Source organism: Peromyscus eremicus, chromosome 7 (genome assembly GCF_949786415.1).
Source record: "Peromyscus eremicus chromosome 7, PerEre_H2_v1, whole genome shotgun sequence".
Classification (NCBI taxonomy): Eukaryota; Metazoa; Chordata; class Mammalia; order Rodentia; family Cricetidae; genus Peromyscus; species Peromyscus eremicus.
The window spans coordinates 28,256,291-28,277,577 of NC_081422.1; the positions used below are offsets into that span (position 1 = coordinate 28,256,291).

At 42.5% G+C, this 21,287-nt stretch overlaps 1 long non-coding RNA gene across 1 annotated transcript in view; it reads right to left on the reverse strand.

Annotated features, from left to right (window-relative positions):
- Window positions 1–1,080: 1,080 nt before the first annotated feature.
- The window catches only part of LOC131914845 (uncharacterized), a 40,807-nt gene continuing 20,600 nt past the window's right edge, over window positions 1,081–21,287 (reverse strand). The window contains exon 3 of the long non-coding RNA XR_009380195.1: window positions 1,081–1,355. This is a non-coding gene — a long non-coding RNA (uncharacterized LOC131914845). The remainder of the gene's footprint in view (window positions 1,356–21,287) is intronic.

A 21,287-nucleotide genomic window follows, 5' to 3' on the forward strand; every position in this document is an offset into this window, starting at 1 on the left:
CTCTGTGAGTTCAAAGCCACACTGGAAACAGCCAGGCATGGTGACTCACGCCTTTAATCCCAGGAAGTGATGTCAGAAAGCAGAAAGGTATATAAGGCGTGAGGACCAGGAACTAGAGCCTGGTTAAGCTTTTAGGCTTTTAGCAGCAGTTCAGCTGAGATTCATTCTGGATGAGGACTCAGAGGCTTCCAGTCTGAGGAAACAGGATCAGCTGAGGAATTGCCAAGGTGAGGTGGCTGTGGCTTGTTCTGCTTTTCTGATCTTCCAGCGTTGACCCCAATACCTGGCTTTGGGTTTGTTCTTATTTAATAAGACCATTTAGAATTTTGTGCTACAGTACATAGCTGTGTCTTAGATCCCCTGGGCTCATTTACAAATCATGTTTGCACTTATTTCCTCTGTGGATATTGGTGATTATTGTGCACCAAGCACCATGGTGGGTGAGTCTCCAAACCTCATCTGGCCTTTGACTGGGTTAGCGTCTAGTGGAGTTTCACTAAATGCCAAAAGGCAATGCAAGGCACCACTATGCTGTATGATACAATAGAGTGCAATCTTTATTATAAAGTAAGATGAACCATTTGAAATTATTTCATAAAAACAATTCACTTGAATATCTCTTGCCATCTTTGGCATCTCTATTTATATCTTGCTACTTCCTCAACAGTGTTCTTTTTAAACTATTATTTTTTTAAATCTTTTTAGTAGTTTGCCTTCATGGTTTATTTTATTTTTAAAATACAGTTTGGTCAAAATAGAAATACATCAATTTTCCCCTCTCCTTTCTCCCTTGAACCCCTCCCATGCCCCACTCTCAAACTGATAACCTCTATTATTGCTACTTACACGTGTATGTGTGTACAAATGTGTAAATACAACCTTCTGAGTGTGTTTTTAGTTGTTCGTGTGTATGCGGTTTTAGAACTGACCATTCTGCATTGAATGGGCAATAAACGGGATCTTCTCTGGGTGAGGCTAATTCCCCCTCACCCTACAGTAACAAGGTGCCTATTGTTCTTTGTCTAGAGGTGGGACAGGACCCGTGAAATTCTCCCCCTTTTATGTGAAGACGACAATGGCTGTCGTTCCAGTATTGTTTATTCAGCCATTCCTGGGAGAGATGTTTGACAGGAGACATCCTGGGATTCTGGCTTTTACAGTCTTTCTCCCCAACCCCATCTTCCGCTATGTTCCCCGAGCCGTAGATGCAGGAACTGTGATGTAGGTGCATCTGTTGGGTCTGGGCTCCCCACCGTCGGTTCATCTCTGCCTTTTAGCCAGTTGTGTTCTTCTGTGAAGGTCTCCATTGGCTGTAAGCAGAGGCTTCTTTGATGACAGGTGGTAACTACATATACCTGTGGGGATAAGGAGAAAATTAGAATATTGTAAGGAATTATGCGGGTCCAAAGAAGTGGAGGTGGTGGATTCTTTTCTAAGGCTCATGACCTCACTAGGCCTGGGAAGCTGGCTAGATTTCTATTGCCTTGCATTATCTCCCTCCTCTTGCGTGGGCTTTAAGAGTAACTAAACAACCGTGGTTACCAAGAACAGGTGAGTACCACCTATTGCACCCTTATGGATACTTTCTCCTTTTTCTGTTTCTTTTTTTTTTTTTCCTTTTTTTGACAAAGTCTCACTATGTAGACCTGGCTGGCCTGGAACTTGTTATGTAGACTAGGCTGGCCTCAAACTCACAGAGTCACTGTTAATCCCAAAAATGGGAGGGAAAAGACCACTGACCCAAATTGTCAGGGCCAAATTAATTAAAGCCAGCTTTTTTATTCATGTCAGAGGTCAGTATTAGATGTGAGAATGACAAAGATTTTCTAGCTCAGGGGTAGGGGGTTTCCAAATGGGGGGAAATAGAAGGGTTACAGGAACAGAACGTAACAGGTAGTCAAAACATGGTAACCCCAACAGGTAGTCTACAACAAGGTAACCATGGGTGGTCATTTGGCCTTTTGAAACAAAGAGTTGCAAGATGATTATAAACAACTTTTTGAAACAAAGACATGCTTGCCATTCCTGGAACAGGCAGTACAGAACCATTTGTAGTTAAGGTTACAGGTGGGGCATAGCCCAGTCCTTGAGAAATACAGGTTTAATCATAGACAGGAATGAACCTAGTTTGTCTTTACTATGAGATAGCTTTTAAGCCTAAGATGGAGGCAGGCTGGTTCTTCACCACCTGCCTTTGCTTCCCAAGTGCTGGGACTAAAGACTTGCATGGTCATCACACCCATCACACACAACAGTATTCTTCTTGCTAAGACAAAACCATCTTAAAGAAGGAAGGGTTTATTTTGACTTATCCTCATCATGGAGGTATATGGTAGCAGAAGCAAGAGGCAGCTGGCCATTGCCTCCACAGTCAGGAAGCAGAGGTGATCTTCTTATGCTCAGTTGCTTTCTCCTTTCTATTCAGTCTAAAACACTAGCCCATGGTATGGGACCACTCACCTTTCTGGTGAATCTTCTTACCTCAACCTAATCTAGAAAATTCTCAGAGACTTGTCTCTTAGTGATAATGTATCCTGTCATGTTCACAGTATTGACTGTCACAAGAGTGTTTCTGGAAGTTATTGGATCCTTGGGTAAAATCATTGCAGACGAGGAGGTCCAGAGCTCAACAGCTGAATGGCATCACTCTTCATCACCAGGAAGTGAGTGGCAGTACCACATCAGGAAGTAGCAGCAGTCCAGCACAGGAAGTGGCAGCACCACATCAGGAAGTGGTAGTGTTACACCTAGTCCATTGTTATGCACCATGAGGAAGGAGAGAGATGACACTTAAAGGTTTCAAAGATTTTAATAATTCACCACATAAGCAGGTCACTGATCGATCAGGGCTGCAGGACTGTCATGATATTAATGGTTATATAGGGTACTAACTCATTCTAGAAAAAAGCTTCATCTAGCTTCCTGTACATGATTTTGGGTTTGAGTCTCTATTAAGCAGGAATTAAGTTTTTGTACTCTTGATGTATTTAATAGATTGTGGTCCTTTAACCTCTTCGAGATCTGCTGCATATGACATTTAAAATATTTAAAATGTTTAAGTTTTCTGCAGTGAAACATGATCATTCCTAACAGCGAACTATCAAGTCTCCAAAAGGAGGATGGGGCCCCACAATGACGACGCCACCTAGAATGTGGTAATGCCGCTAAGCTGACAAATACCACCTAGAGATTGGCTTTGAACTACAAACTGCTCAGGACAATTTCAAGGTGGTTATCTGAGATGGTCCAGCCTCACAGACTAGTCAGGATTTGAGATAAGCCCGGTACTTTCCCATTACACAGAAATTGCACAATAAATGATACAGCTAGCTCTTTCAGGACTTGACAATTATCCCAATTTTCACAAGGTCCCCTAAAGATGCCATCTCCCCCCAGACAACAGGAAGTAATTTTAAGAACAGGATGCCCAAATTCCCAAGAGGTGGGGTGGGTGGTTTCTGGTCATTCAGTGGGTTATGGATATTTATCATCATTTAGGCGGAGTTGGTTACAAGCTGTTTTTGGTAATGGTCAGGAAAAAAGCTGAACAAAGGGGATTAGATGCAGGGATCTCATTCTGAAAAGAAAAAGGAAGTATATAGAAATGATAAGATAAAAGGATAGATTATTGAATCTACTTTTTTAAACCAAAAAAAGCAACTACTAGTCTTAAATATTTTACATTGGTATGGGTTTTTGTGTATTGATACAAATTTGAGGTTATTTTTGTTATACTGTATATATGTATCTACTCTTGTTTAATATATTTTTATATATTGATATAAATTTAAGGTTATTTTTTAGAACATACTGTACATACGTTTCTACTCTTGCTTAAGGTATTATACCTATGCAGCTCATTTAACAATTTAATGTAAATGTCTAGTCCTTGAAAGTTGTTATTATTAACTACTTAGGAGAACAGAGAAATGCAGGTTAGTAGTTAGTCACCTATTACAATCAAACTTTTAGTCATGTTAGGTATGTTTTCAAGGTCAAACAGATATATTTTAGATAGACAGATAGTCTTCAAACATTTCAGAGATCTACAGAATTTAAGTTGTTTTAATAATATAAGGCTTTTAATGACAATGAGATGTGTCTGCTCCTGGCATCACCAATCTACCATCAAAAAAGTTGATGGACATCAAAGATCCTCTATATGGAGTTTACTTTCTTTATGTCAATAACTAGCCATTTAGGTAAAGAAACTTTCCTTGCCTCAATTGCTGACAGTATACTGTTCAAATTGGACCATCAGGATCTAAAAATAAGCAACTGCCAAACTTTGCCAAGACAAGGTAGCCCTTCAAAATACCTTGCTTCTCAAAAATGTCTGTCAGATAGACTAGGCCTGTAGGCCAAAGATGGATGCTCCAATGTTACAGAGGAGCTTTGGGTGACTATCCAGGCAGCCAGATGTCCCTGTCATTAGATAACATTTCACCCTTCTGGGGTCTTTGATGGAGTTGAAGACTAGATAGGCATAGTTAAAGTTTTCCTTAGTTATGATAAAAGGTAAATTATGTATAAAACTTTAGACTCACTGAGATAGGATAGATAACGGAGTATTTTCTCTAATTTTACCAAATATAAATCGACTGAATATTGTAACTGTAATTCTTACTTGATAACTGTTCTTTTTTGTTGTTGTTGTTGTTGTTGTTTTGGTTTTTCAAGACAGGGTTTCTCTGTGTAGCTTTGCACCTTTCCTGGAACTCACTCTGTAGACCAAGCTGGCCTCGAACTCACAGAGATCCGCCTGCCTCTGCCTCCCGAGTGCTGGGATTAAAGGCATGCACTGCCGGGCGGTGGTGGCGCACGCCTTTAACCCCAGCACTCGGGAGGCAGAGCCAGGCGGATCTCTGTGAGTTCGAGGCCGGCCTGGGCTACCAAGTGAGTTCCAGGAAAGGCGCAAAGCTACACAGAGAAACCCTGTCTCGAAAAACAAAACAAAACAAAACAAAACAAAACAAAAAAGGCATGCACCACCACTGCCTGGCTTGATAACTGTTTTTGTTGTATGTAATTTTACTATGTTAAAGTTAAATCTTCCTTTTTATTTAGACAAAAAGGGGGAAATGCTGTGGAATAATTCTTCTGAACACTGTCAAAATGTGTTGCTCACATTATAAGAAAAAGCTGATTGTCTGATAGCTAGGCAGGATTTTGAGGCCAGAAAGAATGCTGGGAAGAAGAAGGACAGAGTTAGAGGAATCCTAGGAGATGCAGAGAGAGCAAGACATGCTGGAGGACAGGTAAAGCCATGAGCCATGTGGCAATACAGTGATTAATAGAAATGGATTCATTTAAGCTATAGAGCTAGTTACTAATAAGCCTGGGCTATTGGTTGAGCATTTATAATTAATATTAAGCCACTTTGTGGTTATTTGGGAGCAGCTTCAAAGACACAAAGAAACTTCACCTACAAATGGTGCCTAACATGGGGCTTGAACCCGTGACCCTGAGATTAAGAGTCTCCCTCTGAGCAGGGGCGGAAGTGGGGTTTATAAACACAAAAATCACATACATTTCTTGCCAAGGTACAGTTACAATTTTTACCAGTCAGGATTAAGAGATTAGGGGCTTCCTTGAGTGTTCCATCATTGTCAGTTGATATACAATGCAAGTCTTTCAGTCCAACCAATCAGATTCATTTGATCTCTCTGTTAGGAACTAAAGATGTATAACGACTATTTCTATGGTTTAGGAAGGAGGTTGATCAGCCACTGGAAAGTTCTCAACTCCACCTAGGGCTTGGGAACCTGAACTTTATTTCACCCTGCTGATAAAATGGAGTCTGAAGTCAAAATGGCAGTACTTAGGCCAAGGTGCTTTTGGCTGCTCCCTTCAGCAATGAGGCTGATTTCTTTCTTTCAAAGCAGGTAGAAAGACTGAGTTGATCTGAAAGAAATCTCTTCATTGAGGTGATGATATAGTTTTGCAAGGTTCCTGAAGGCCCCAAACTGCTCCCTTTAAGATGCATATTTTGTGTTCTTCCTCAAATGACCATATTCTTACTATACTTTAGTTAACTGATGAATTCAACTGCTATGAATTAAACTATGGCATAAACATTTCCAGATGGTGTGATTGGTTATTTTTTTTTTTCTACTGGGGATGAAACCCAGGGCCTTCCACATGCTAAGAATAGTTCTGCTCACAAGTCATACCCCAACCTCAACCATTGTGTATCCAGAGTGCTCTATAGGTCCTAGGGTCTGGGCAAGGACAGTCCTTACTTTCAAGTCAGATAAGGAAAGACCAGCAAATAACAGCAAAAACATAGCATACAAGCATTGTGGGGGCCATGTTAGAGGTGAGAGGCAAGATAAAGATTTGGGTAGAATGCAAAACCCCCAATGCAATGTATTAGAAATTATTAATAAACCAGAGTAAGGTTCACATGAAATATTCACAAGTCTGGTAGCATTTTGCATACAAACCTCCCCTGACTGGCTCTCTGTCTTTTGTTAATTGGACACTATCCCTGTTTTCTCTCATGTACACTCTATAGATTTGACCTCAAAGTGGTCTTGACACAGTAGTCTTGCTATGGACGGAATAGGCTGTGTGGTGAGTTCTCCAGCATGTGGAGAAAGTTTCTTAGGCTTAGATGATGGCAGGAGCCAGTTGTCCCACCCTCTGCCATAACTAGCCCATCCACGGACCATCTACTCCCCACTGAGGTCATCTCCCAATCTGCTTGCTTTTCTGTGATTACACTCTGGTCCTTCCATCTCATGCTATTCCAGGGACTTGATGGAACAAACTGTACACAGGCACCTTCAGGATTGTGACACTGGCCTGTACACTCCAGGAAATTCGAGCTGACAGAAGCTCCTGCCTTCTGCTGTTGCAGAAGTGGCTTAGTGGAGCAAGACGCCACCAGCTCAGGGCCCTTGGCTGAGCTAGAGGTCTGCAACCCCCTCCCCAGAGATGGGAGTGCCTGGGGGCCGAGCGCCTCGGCAGCCGTGACATTAAACACTCAGGTGAGGCGTTTTCTGTCTGAAGCCCTTATTATATTGTCAAACAAGATTGCAATGTGCAGAAGAAACAGAGATGGACTCTTGTGGAGCTGGGATGAGAGCGGGGAATTGTTTTACACTGAGGTAAATGTCTCTGCTGCTGAGATGCCAGGCAGTGTTTTCCCAGAAGGAAGGGCAGGGAGGGTAAAACATGGAGGCTTTGGATGCCTCCTGGCACTTCCTAGGCCCCTCACAGGGAGCAAAGAGGCCAAGGTAGTAACAGCAGCCCTCCACCCTGTGCAGAGTTCTCCCTCCACCCCTGTTCAGAACCTTCTTCCTCGTGCTGGAGCCCCTGACTGCTTCTTTCTCACACCCCTCCCTCTGTAGACTCCTGGACAAATACTCTTGCTTCTGCTGTCTGTTAATGTAAAGATTTTTCTTTTAAAAAGTTTTTTCCCCTACAGCAATGGTGACTGAACTCAGGCCCTCACATTCATCAGGCAAACGGCCCAACACTAAGCCATATCCCCATATATCTCCAGTCCTTTTGTTATCTTTTATATTTTAGTTTAGGCTTTTTGTTTTGTTTTAAAGATAGGGTCTCACTACGTATCCCAAGTAGGCCTTGACCTTGTGATCCTCCTGTCTCCGACTCCCAAAATGCTGGGGTGACAAATTTTTGCCAGTGAGCCTAGCTTAAAATAACTTTTAAAAACTTTTCTAGGCAGAGTAAATCTAACATTAGTTATTTAGTCCTGAGGATGCTCAAAAAGCTGTGTATACACCAGCGCTACTAAGCAGTAAGCTGGGATCGTATAGGGTGGTTATACACCACATGAAAACCCCTCTAGAGGACTATGCCAGGGTCTTTCTGGCAGAGAATATTTGCATTTTAGACAGTTTAGAGCTAATGTTTGGAAAGTGAATCTTCTTTTTTTTCAAGTCGTTACTAGGGATTGAACTTAGGGCCCAATGCATGTTAGTTAAGGGCACTGTCACTGAGCTACAATCCCGACCCAAAGTCAATGGTTTCCTTCTTTTCCCTTCCTCCTTCCTTTTTAGCAAATTGGGTGATTGAATCTAGGACCTCATGTGTGCAAGGCAATCCATCCTGTCTCTGTTCTACAACACCAGCCCCATGATTCCCCCCTCTCTTTTTAACCACTGACTTCTGCTCTAATTTTACTTTGCATCAGTAGGGTGCATTTCTCCCACAGAACTCCCAATTGTTTCTTTTCTTTGTTTCCTATTTGTGCCTCTGGTGGTGTTGTGAGTGGAGGCCCAAGGCTGATATCAGGAAACTTTCTCCATCACTCTTCTGCCCCATTCCTGGAGTCAGGGTCTCTCAATCAAACCCAGAGCTCAATGGATATTCTCACAAGTCAGCTTGCTCCACGAGTCCCTGTCTCCTTCCCAGGCATCTCCCGCATCAAGCCCCTCCTAATTGTTTTAATGGTAAGCTCTTCTCTGTAGCTTTGAACTTTTGAGACAGAATCTTAACATGTAGACCCGGCTGGCCGCAAATTCACAGACATCGGCCTGTCTCTGCCTCCTGAGCGTTGGAACTAAAGGCATCTGCCAGCAAGCACAGAAGCTTTGGATTTTGAAATTACCTATATGGGGATGTCATTCCTCCACTTAGACCCCCAGCTCCGGGTTGCAATTTCACATGTCCCTTTAGTATCTTCAGAACCCCTTCTGATGCAGCAGCCTCCTCCAGCTACAGTGATTGGCTCACATATGGTCACGTGTACTAAGCTGGTCCAATCTGAGTGGATACTTCTCTCCTGTGCAGTAAGGGCGGCGACGAGCCTGGAACCGCCACAGCTATTTTTGTGGTTATGAGAAAAGTTAATCTGAGGAAGAAGTAAAACACCAAAATGGACAGGAAAAAGAAGAGATTTGCAGGAAAAGAACACAGATTGGTCACGCTTCACCTCATCAGTGGTGTTAGCCTCAGTCTGGTACTGTGTCAATCACTCTGAATCCGGTTGTCTGTACCTGATAACACAAAGAATTATTGACCAATATAACTTCTTTCTTAGTGGAAGATTAATGTCTTTTCCTTGTACATAACTCATAACAACTCCAAACACGAAGATGAAAATAAAAATCAGCACAATTTTGACAAACAGGATAATAGTGTTCCTTCTGCATTTTTCTTGGGCAGGAGGTAGAAATTAAGATTTATTTTACTGAATATTTTTATTGTATGAAATTTCATGTGTCCCCGTGGGATCATTAAAAATGATTTCTAAAATGACATTGTATTTTGGCCATTGACCAGTTATTTTCATAACTGGTATGACTCCTTTGCAGTCTGTTTTACGTCCTGTGTATTACTTTGTAATCTCTCTCAGTTTTACTACTTGGGATGGAGTTGTTTTTTTTTTCTGTTGTTGTTTGTTTTTCTTTTTCTCTTCTTCTCTTCCTTCTCCTTCCTCTTCCTCCTCCTCCTCTTCCTCCTCCTCCTCTTCCTCCTCCTCCTCCTCCTCTTCTTCTTCTTCTTCTTCTTCTTCTTCTTCTTCTTCGTTTTCCTCCTCCTCCTCCTCCTCCTCCTCCTCCTCCTCCTCCTCCTCCTCCTCCTCCTCCTCCTCCTCCTCCTGTTTGATAGAGTCTTACTCTGTAACCCTAGCTGGCATGGAGGGAAGGGAAGAGCTCCCTGCAGGACCACGCTGATATAGTTAGGCAGCTGATGCCTGGAGGAGCCTGTGAGGTAGGGGAGAGCCTTCTCTGCACAGAGAAAGCTATGTGTGAAGAAAAACTTTGAGGTCACTCTGGCTGGAATTCAGAGAGAAATGGTAAGAGACGGGAGAGAAGGCAGGACCACCACAGAAGGGAACCTTAGAGGTCACAGTAAGAACTTGGGATTTTTTTTTTTTTTAAGAAAAATGAGAAGTCAAAGAGTTTTAATCTAGAGAGGGAATAGTAAAGCTGTCAGGTCTGCAAAGCTTGGCAGGCCAGCAGGTTGGTGGGAGGGTGGGGGACTTTAGCAGCCTGGCTGTGGCTGGTGCTCATGGAGGTGGACAGATGGGCCTGAAGGACACTGAGGAGGCTCTGTGCAGGGTTGAGTGTGGACTAATGTGAGAGAAGGTCCCCTTAGTGCCTGTCTCTGCTCATGGATGAGTGCTGTGCACCCAGGGAAATGATCATGGGAGCCCCAGGGATTGGGCATGAAGTGTGGATATGGACTGTGTGGCCAGGAGCTCATGAGGAAGTCTTAGCTAGAGAGGTACATTTGGAGATTTTCCAGAATAGATGGAACCCATAGTCACAGCCCAAAGGAAGGAGAGGAAGAGGAATCCAACTGCCCTTCACAGAAGGTCCAGTAGAGCACCCACATCTACTGACTGGCTGGAGATGGTGACAGACACCCACAGGGACATCAGAGAAGAATAAAGGCCAAACACCCAACCCAAAGAAAGGGAACCTGTGAAAACAAGAGTTAGAAGTGTCCAGTGCCAGCTGGGTCTGCTAAGGTTGGGAGAAAAATGCCTGTCAGATTTTATGGCATTTGAGCCTTCAATTTAGTAAGAACTATTCTATAGGCACAGTTTACAATTGTGATATAAGAAGGGTTGTGGAGACAGGTTTGATGGGAAGCCTCTAAGAATTTTTCTGGGAGAGAGAACAGTGAGCAAAGCATTCTTAACTCTGTCCACTATTTTTCTGTGAGATTTGTTAGAACTATGCCAGTGTCAATGGCCAGACCAATGATACTGGAGTAGCTCCCAGCATTAGATATATTGAGATGATTCATGATATCAATATATAACCACAAACCATCAGGAGATAGGGAACTGAATCATACACAAATACAGTCACATCTTAGTACCCTGGAGGGCTGGTTCAGGCCCTCCGTGGATGCTAAGACCTTTGGATACAGGCCTTTATGAAGTGGTATGGTATTTGCATGTGAATATCCTTCCATATACTTCAAATCATCTCTAGACTACATATGAGACCCAAATGTAATGATCATCATTATACTATACTGCTTAAAGAATTGTGATGAGAAAAAAATCTCCACACATTCAGTATAGATGTAACTTTCTTTTTAAATATTTTTGCTCAATAGTTAATCAACTCCACACATGCAAAAGCCAGAGATGTGGTGGGCAGACTGTATGTTTTAAGGACTAGAGTGGGTTGCACATTGTTGACAAGAAGTATCTATGTAACAGCGAAGAGCAGGCATGGTTGATTCTGTTAAATCCTGAGAAGATAATATTCAAAGCTCTGTGGAGAAAGGAATGGTTTGGGAGGGAAACATCTCCTTTTAAACTCACCCATTGGCTGTTTTGCATCTTTGAAAACACTTTTTTTTAAGGTGCTGTCTTTTAATAATCCAACATGAAGAGTAAAGTTGCTTTAAAAATATTTATTTCTTTTTATTTACATTTGTGTTTCTGTGTGAGTTTATGTGCACCATGTATGTGCAGATACCTGCAGAGGCCAGAAGGTGTCAGATCTCCTGGAACTGGAGAAACAAGCTGGGACCCTCTGCAAGACAGGAAGTGCTCCTCACGGTCAAGCCATCTCTCAAGCCCTAAAGTTGCCCTTTTAAAAGAATGAATTAACTTACTTAAAGACAGACTCTCGCTCTGCAGTCTAGACTGGTCTAGAACTCACTACGGTGCCCAGGCTAGCCTCCAATGTGCAGCAATCCCTTTGCCTCAGCACCTCAAGCACTGGGATGACAGGCATGCACTGCCCTGCTTTGGCTAACTGCTGCTGCCTTTGGAAGCAATTCCCACAGAGGCCACGGCACTTGAGTCTTGTTACTTTGCCACCTTCCTCTTTCTGAGTTTTTGATCCAGGTTTGTTTGACTTCAGTGTTTTTTTCTCTAAAAATTGCTCTACCAATATTCCTCTCTGGTCCACTATAGGTGACACAGTTTCCTACCTGTGTGCCTATTGGGCCTTTTCCCTGTCAGCCTTATGTTTACAGTGGCTTTTCAGAATGAGGCACTTTGTCCAGATTGTATCTGGGATGAGGATAGTTTTGGTCTCAGTCCCGTCTCCTGAGGTGGGATTCTGGGTCTTCCTCCTGTTTCAGCTTGTCTGGTTTGTTCTCAGGCTCACCACTGTGTAGATACAAGGCCTGCATTTGTAACGCCCAGCTCTAAAAAGTGTCCTGTGTTTTCACCATGGACCCCTTCTGGAAGAACTTCAGTGTTTATTCTTCAATGGCCCCTTTTTTTTTCTGTAATTTCAGTTCCATTTCCCCCCGTGTTCAATGTTACTCTGCTACTATATCTTTTATTCCATTGAAATTTCTCATTGCCTTACTTAGTCCTTTTCTATCTCCTCCCCCACTCCCCCCCCCACCTCTTCCTCCTTCTCTCCCTCTCCCATCTCTTCTGGCATTCAGCTGCCATCATTATCATTCTTTTAGTCTGTGAGTATCTGCCCCCACCACCATCAGGTCCATGGGCCACCAAACAAGATGCCGGCCGGTATTCACAGTGTGTGGGCTGCCTGTGTGCACTCTGTGTGCCCCTGGATGACTTGAATTCCCTCTCCTCTCATCAGGCACACATCAGGCTCATGCACACTGAGATAATTCCCAGCATCTGGGGGTTCTTATCTGACTTGTCTCTGGCAGAGAGTGTCTCTGTGTCCTGCCTTTGATGCTTCCCCTTTCTGGGAGGCAATGCACCCACTTTGTCCACGTTTACTTGAGATTTCCAGATGGCTGCCTGACCACAGAACTGTGTGAATTAGAGGGTGCAGTGAATAGTCCTGATCCTGCATCCCAAAGCAGAGCAGAGTGGGAACAGGTTGCCGGTTTACCTTGTCCCACATCCTTGATGGCTTCTTTGATTCAAGTTCAGTGGGGCATCCTTTCAGATTCTGTCAAAACTATTAAAACTTGGGCCCTGCGAATGCTTGTCTTTTCCTGTCTTAACGGGAATGTTAAGGAGCAGAAGTTTTAGATAGCTAAGATCCAGGCCTGAGGCAGTTTCTGGGTCACATTTTACAATGGGTGTGGTGGTGCCATAGAAGCAAATCCTAACCTAGGCAAGGGAGAGCATCTAGCGCAGATGAGGAAGGGGTGATTGGGACAGCACACAGCAGGTGCTTTGTGGGTGTGTGACCCTCCCATCGCTGCCCTCCCCTTGGACCGGATGTTGCTTTTTGCTGTCCTTGGAAGGGTTCTTACAAGCCCAAATTCCTTTCATCCTTAGTTACACAGATTTCTTTCTTTGAACTATGCTGGGATTACCTACATCCCCTGAGATGGTCCCATTCCTTCTGATAGAGTGTTTAATCTGCTTACAAGTCAATGCTGTGGAGCTGATGACATGGTGGCACACACATTAAAAAAACACATTTGAATATTCAGAGTATGAGAGTAGAAGGGGCATGAAGAGGGGGAAGTAAATGGGAAGGGCAAGAGAGGGTGATAGGGAGAATGACCAAATTGCATATTTCCTCTCATATGCTGAGAAATAAAGGTGTGCAACATATATGTACACACATGCATATACATGATGTGAATACAGAAGAGTGATTGGGAAGAAGAATGGGAGCAGAGAGAGAGGTAGAGAAGGGACTGGGGAGAGCAGTTAGGGCATATGTGAGCGAGGTACAGTGATGAATATGTTTATGAAAATGTCATGATGAGACTCATTATTTTACATGCTGTATTAGTTACTTTCCATGTTGCTATCATAAAATAGCTTGACAATCACAGCTTGATGGAGAAAGGGTTTAAATGGCTCAGTTAGAGGATGTAGGCCACGATGGTGGGGAGCCATAGAGGCAGGAGCTGGAGGTACCTGGCCATGTTGCCTCTGCCATCGGGAAGAAGGGAGTGGATGGATGCTGGTGCCCAGCTCCCTCTCCTTTGTCCTTTTTTTATTCAGACCAGAACTCCAGTCCATAGAATGGTGCTCCTCATAGTTAAGATGAATCTTCCTACCTCAACCTGGTTTAGATAATCTTCCACAGGTATGCCCAGAAATTTGTCCTGTAGATAATTCCAGATCCTGTCAGGTTGCTGATATAAACCATCCTGTATGCTGACTAAACATTTAACTTTTTAAAAAAAATCCACACTTGACCTTTCTTCCTAGCAGAGACCAGAGGAGTACTGTATACCACTAATCATGTGGTTCTTCACTAATAACTGAGTTTGTGCTAATAAGGCAGATCTTGGAGGGTAGAGTTAGTTGCTGGAGGAACCAGGCCTGTGATTGAGATGGAAACTTTCGGCTTCATCCCTGACTCCTGAACAGTGAAGGAGGGGCTAGAGGTTGAGTTTAATTAGCAATGACAATAACTTAATTCACCATGCCCATGAGGAAAAGCTTTCATGGCAACCCTGAGCTATGGCGTTTAGAGAACCTTCAGGTTGTCACCAAGCACCAGTCCATGTGCTGGGAGAGAGGTACCCGAACATCACCAACACAGACCCAGGGCCCTTTTGTGAGCCTCACCCTATTTAGCCTTCACCCGAGCACTCATAGGTGTCCTCTAAGCCTCTTAATAATGGCTGTCCAGAGATAGACTTTCAGTTCTAGCACCCATTCTTGCAAATTATGAAGCCAGTGAAGGGGTTCTTAGGAACCCCTGATTGCTAGCCTGTTGGTAGGAAGTGTGGCAGGCCCGTATTCCTGACTGGTCTCTAAAGTGGCGTTTTCTTAGGGCAGCCTGCAGTTTGGGGAACCTGATGTGACTCTGGTAGATAATATGAATGTGAAATTAATTTGTAAGAAATCCAACCGGTGCGGTAGAGATCCACGTATTTGGTGTCATAGGGAAAGAATATTTGTTTGTTCATTTGTTTGCTTGCTTTGGTTAGTTTGTCTAATTGTGTGTGGGAAGCTTAGAGGAGGGTGGGCTAGCCCACTGAGGCCCTCAGGTGTGACTCTGTAAGGCAGGCTGGGGCTGAGTAGAAATTCCATAGGCTTAGCTGCTTCCTAAGTGAAATGCTCGGGGACCAATCAAAGAAAAGAGCTTTTAGGGCTCTCTAGAGTCCTTATCAATATTTCAGAGTACACCTGGAAGTCAGAACTTATTCCATTCATTTAACAGTAACCAATACACATTGAACACCTATATACACCGGGAGCTGAAACAGGTGTTGGAGTCACTGCCCTGAACAAGACATTTTCCACCATAATGAAACCCATCGCTCTGCATGCTAACTACAAAACTTATTACCTCCTCCCCCTCCCAAAGACATTCTTGGCATCACACAGATTAGAGTTTATTTCTGGATACAGAAATAACAAAATTATATGAGCTTAGACTTCAACTTGGAATACCTTGAGAAAATGAAGGAGAAAAATTACTAAGGGGATCTCAATGGATCTAGGGAAACTCTCTAGAAACAAAACTCTCTATGAAAAAAAAAATATATAAACCTGAGTCATTGCTTAAGAAAACTTCAGTGTAGAAGAATGTACTCCCAGATTTGAAGAAAAAGAATTCAAAGGGGACACCAAGATTCAGTCGAGTTCAGTTACTAAGTATATGGTGAATGGTGAACGACTCAGATCCTGGACACAGCCTGCTTGGATGTGAAGCTCCTGTCACTCCCATCCTTGATGAGGAGCTTGAAACTGGACCATATACTTAATCTTGAGCCTTAGTGTCCTCATATGTCAAAGGAACATAACATAAGTATTTACCCCAAAATGTTGAATTGAGGATGAAGTGGATAAATACGTGAGAATGTTTTGAGTAGTGCCTTATATATAGCAAGTACTTAAATACTAGATTATAGTAGGCACATTTTTTTTTTTTAAATTAGGACTTCAAAGTTAAGGGAACAAAGTTTTGAATGTTCAGAGAGAAAGAGCAAGTGACATTGAAATGAGAAGTAATGGAACTGAAGCTGTCTTTCCATCTGCCACAGTAGATATTAGGAAATGGTCATACGATCTAGCAACTAGCAACTCTGAGTAGAAACCTTGTATGTTAATAGTGGGCTGCCTGTGAAAGACGTGGCCGGTGCTAAGCAGGAATTCCTGAAAGTCAGTGTACAGACCACGGACTGTAAGGGAAGCACTAACACTGCTTCCCAGTGAAGCAACTGGAGCACCTGAGGTAATGGAGTAAGGAAAAGTTTTATAAAGGCTACCTTTCGGCTAACGAGGAGCAGGGGAGGCACCATGTTCTAAATATCATGTCGTATTGGAATGCGGGAGAGGTGGGGACAGAACACCTCGGCAGGAGAAAAGAGAGCTCAGCTTTTCCAAGCAACAGCGGAGATTGCATTCCAAATTACATGTCTTGGAAAAAAGAGGTAACCTGTAAGGAAGAGGAGATTCTAATGCTATGTTAATAGGAAGGGAAAATGCAGCTATCTCATGAAATAAGGAAAAAGAAGAACAAGCAAAGTAAAATCGGTGACAAACGTTAAGTTGGAAGAGCTGCTTGGAACAGCGAATGACAGTGAGATGTTCACTCACATGGAGTGCTCAGTGCATGGACTCTGGGTGAGCTACTCACCTTCTTCCTCTTCCTCCTCCTCCTCCTCTTCCTCTTCCTCCTCCTCTTCCTCCTCCTCCTTCACATTGCTATTACTATAATAACTATTAGTAGACTGGATTATTGTATAAAAAGCACAGACTGTCAGACTGGAATTATGGAAACTTGACTCATTTACATGCTGGCCTTTAGGAGAACAGTGAAAATGACTAAGGTGAGGGGCTGGAGAGATGGCTCAGTGTTTAAGAGCGCCAGCTGTTCTTCTAGAGGACCTGGGTTTGATTTCCAGCACCCACATGTAGGCTCACAATCACCTGTAACTCCAGTTCTAGTGGATCTGGCACCATCATCTGGCCTCTGATGGCACCAGGCATGCACATGGTGCACAGACATGCATGCTGGTAAACACTCCCATATATATGTTTATATATATGTATATATATATACATATATATAATGATAAACTTAAATAAAAAATTAAAATAAAGGAATGAGGGGTTGGAGAAATGGCTCAGCAGCTGTGTGCTTGCTGCTCTTGGAAAGGACCACTTTGGTTCCCAGCACTTCTATCAGGCAGTCCACAACCATGGGTAACTCCCGCACCAGGGGATCAAATGCCCTCTGCTGGCCTCTGTGGGTATTCACAAGCATGTACACACACACACACACACACACACACACACACACAAACTAAAGCCCACAAGAAATAAAATAAAGGGGTGAATAAGCATTTTAGCAGATCAACACTGACAAAAAAGTGAAAAGGGACAAAATTAATTATATAAAAGTTTAAAGGCACATAACATCATGTATGAACTCTGGTTATGTAAAACTAAAAAGCATAATTTACAAGATATATAAGACATGAATGAACTCATAGTCAACAATCAATGTTAAAGCAAAGAAAAAACTGACAAAAATGCATTCTCTGTAACTCACAGTATCACGTGGACAAAAGCAACTAGGATTATAGATAAATGTTATAAACCAAAAATATAATTTAACTACATATTCATATGGGCATGTATTAAGCTTATATATGTAGGATTATACAAAATTCAATTTCATACATATGTTTATATCCTCAGATTAAATGTGAATTTTCTTGTAAGGGACATTTACAAAAATATAGCATGCCTTGACAAATTGAGAAGCTAATATTTTTGTCTTTAAGGATTATATTCAGATTATAATTTACTATAAGTAAAAACAAGTAATTAAACAATTCAACAGCTATGTGTATGTGTGTGTGCGTGTGTGTATGTGGGGCGTGTGTGTGTGTGTGTGTGTGTGTGTGTGTGTGTGTATGTGGGGGGGGCATATGTGGAGGTCAGCAGTTGAAGTCAAGCAGCTTCTGTAACTGCTCCCCACCTTGGATTTGGAGACAGACCTCCTGCAAACCTGCTGTTCACTGATTCTACTAGACTGGGTGGTCAGCAAGCCGCAGGAACCCTCCCATGTCACTTACTCTACACTGATTGCATGTATGCAGCTGGTGCTGGGTTTTTACACGGATACTGGAGATCCAAACTCAGTCTCTCTTTTTATATGAGTGTGGGGGTCCAAATTCAGTTTCGTCTGCTGTAGATGAATTTCTAAATGGTCTTATTAAATAAAAAACACGGAGCCAAGTATAGGGGTGAAAGCCTTAGAGAGATCAGGGAAATAGGGAAAGCCACCAGCCAACCTTACCTCACCAACTCTGCAGCTTCCAAATGCGAGTTACTTCCTGCCTACCACGCACATATGCCTTGCTGTTCTGCCATCTGATTTGCTCTCTGTCCAGCTACATCACTTCCTCTTCCTACACAGCTCTGTCACTTTCTGTCTGTCTGTACAGACCTCCAGACCTCTACGGTTGATACTGGAATTAAAGGCGTGTGTCACCACACTTAGCTCTGTTCCCTACTGTGGCCTTGAACACACAGAGATCCTGCCTGCTAAGTGATAGGATTAAAAGCATGTGCTACCACTGCCTGACTTCTTTATTTATTTGTAATGGCTTTCTTTTTTATCTGATTCTCCAGGCAAGCTTTATTTACCAAAGCACAAATAAAATATCACCACATTTCAACACAAATAAAATATCACCACATCCTGCTTGCACAATAAGCTCTTTACAGACTGAGCCATCTCTCCACCCCTTAAGAACCTTCCTTACTAGTAAAGTAAGACTCTAAGATTACCCTGGATTAAAGACAGAATAAACGGCACAATTGAAAAGTCTCTAGAAGGAAAAGAAAAGGATGTTTTGTTTTTTCCCATCCCATGTGTGGACTTGTGATCGGCCACAGGAAGGTGTCAGGAAGCAATTCTCCATTCCTGAGTTTGCTTGGTGTTGGGCTTTAGGTATTATATGGCTACCAGCGTAGGAGAAGACTGGGGTGAGCAGAGGAAGCTTGACCATAGCCTGGAGAAGTGACAAATTCAGGCTCTCAACTCCTTCCTCTCAGACAGCATGAGAGGCATATTTGCAAGCTGTTGCACATGGTGCCTGTGGAACATTTCAAAATGCTAAATAATTCCTATTACTGTTGCATTTGTGCCACGAAGGTCTTGACATCAAACGGAAGAGGTGGAATAATTATGCTTCTTTCTACTTGGAATCAGAAAGACCCTGTGAGAATTCCAAAGACTTTGCCTTATAAAAACTGTTAAGTTTTCAAGAAAGTTAAATAAAAATACCAGTTTTTATAATCAGCTTTGATTTAAAGGGAATGTTTTATTATTTACAATTGGTATGCCTCCTTTTTAATCTTCACAAATAACTAGGAATATTTTAATTTTTTTTTCAAAAGTCAAAATCTTATCATGTACTCCTTGCTGGCCTAGAACTTGGTATGTAGATCAGGCTGGTCTTGAACTCACAGAAATCCACCTGCCTCTGCCTCTTAAGTGTTGGGATTAAAAGGGTGAACCAGCATGTCTAGAAACTTAGAATTATTTAAAGGAAAAAAATTATCAAAGTCCATGAGCTGAGACTGTTACCATCATCTTTCTAACATTTACTTTAAGTTTCAGTGAAATATATTCATGATATTTTGATACAATTACTTTTTCTCTTTAATAATATCAATAGAACGTAAGTTCCATATAGAACAATGTAACTAAGAACATGGTTGAAACAATGGCATGGGGAAAAGTTTAAGGACTAAATGTGCATGTCACAGTTTGTTATTTATTTATTTTTTTTTGTCTTTGGTTGTTCTTACCTAAAAATTGCTGCTATAAGAGATATCGGGAGCCAAGAGTAGAATCCCTGGCATGTGCAGGGCCCTGGGTTTGATCCCCAGAACTGGAAAGTACATTTTAAAAATAGAGTAGAGGGGAAATATCAAGACTTCAAAATAAGAATTGAATTGTCTTTGATATTTTCCTTCTTCAATGCTGTCAGAATCATTCATTTCCACCGACTTTTTTTTTCCTCGTATATGTGCTTTTGGAGATAGGATTTCTCTATGTAGCCCTGGCTGCCCTGGAATTCACTCTCTAGATCAGGCTGGCCTCAGACTCACAGTGACCTGCCTGCCTTTGCCTTCCTAGTGCTGGGATTAAAGGTGTGTACCCCTATGATCAGCGTCTACTGGCTTTTATATTATGTTATAAAGATGCCCAAGTTAGGAGGATAGAGCATATTCATGTATCAGTTTGTTAGCTTGAGTTAAACTTCTAGACATTTAGACATATGTCCTATCCTTCCACTTGTGTCTTGATCTGGGTCCTGTGAATGTTAAGGAAAGATCTGTCTCCTTAAGGAAAGATGTGTCTCCAGTACAGTGGCATTAGCATACTGCCCAAGGGGACCCGCATCACACAGTATAACACATACTTGCACTCTTAAAGTATTAGCGTCATTTTGTTCCTGCAACACAGAAATCAGACCACTAAATGAATACCTAGAATGCTTGGGAGCAGAGTGCTTCAGATTTTGGAATCTTTTCATAGATATAATGTGATAGTTTGAGGACCGGCCCTAGTCAAAACACAAAATTCATTAATGTTATGCATCTACATACACATGTAGTATCAAGATATTTCGTGTAATTTAAAAATAATTTTGTGCATGAAACCTAGTTTTGTGTGTGGGTTTCCTGCTTGGGATGCCATTTAAGCTCACAGACAGTTTTGGATGTGGGCTTGGACGTTAGCATTAGAGTGGGTCAGCCTGCATTCATTTTTCCCTTTGGTGTGCAATGGAAAGTGCCATTCCAGCACAACCTTGGCAAGAGCAGAAGGTTTTAAACAGTGGGGAAAATCTGAATGGCTGGGGCGTCTTTGCTGCACTTTCAGTCTGTGAAGTTTTCCTCATTTGTCCATTGCAAAGTGTGGTGGGTGATGGTGATGATGATGACGACGACGACGATGATAACTCGGAGCATGAAAGTTCTGGAGCAGGCCTAGCCTAGATCAACACAATGTATCTCTGTGAATTCCAGAAGGCATACCATGACTCCTCCTCATTCTGTGTCTTCAGGTCTGGTGTAGTTGCTGGAGGAAAGTGTTTGTGTGATAGGAAGGTTCTAGAAGTTATAAGAGGTAGTTTTGCCTGGTGGTTGAGAAGCTGGCATTGACTCTCTACAATGCCTGGGCCCAGAGCCTCCCTGGGCCTAGTGTCTCCTGAGTTAGAACTCTGTGTCTCAGATCTCCTGTCTGGTGCCCTCCTGGGGAGGCTGGTGTGAAGGTGAGCCAAGTTAAGACATTTAAAGGCATTGATAATCATTTGCCACTCAGCAGTCACTATACATACCTTAGCCTGTCCAGTGGGGCCAGAATTTGATTCACTTTAGATGAAGTGAATGTCCACCCAGGTTGCTAGAAGGCACGTGGATGTGGATTACATGGTGAGTGTGCAGAATGAATGGGGCCTAGTCTCTG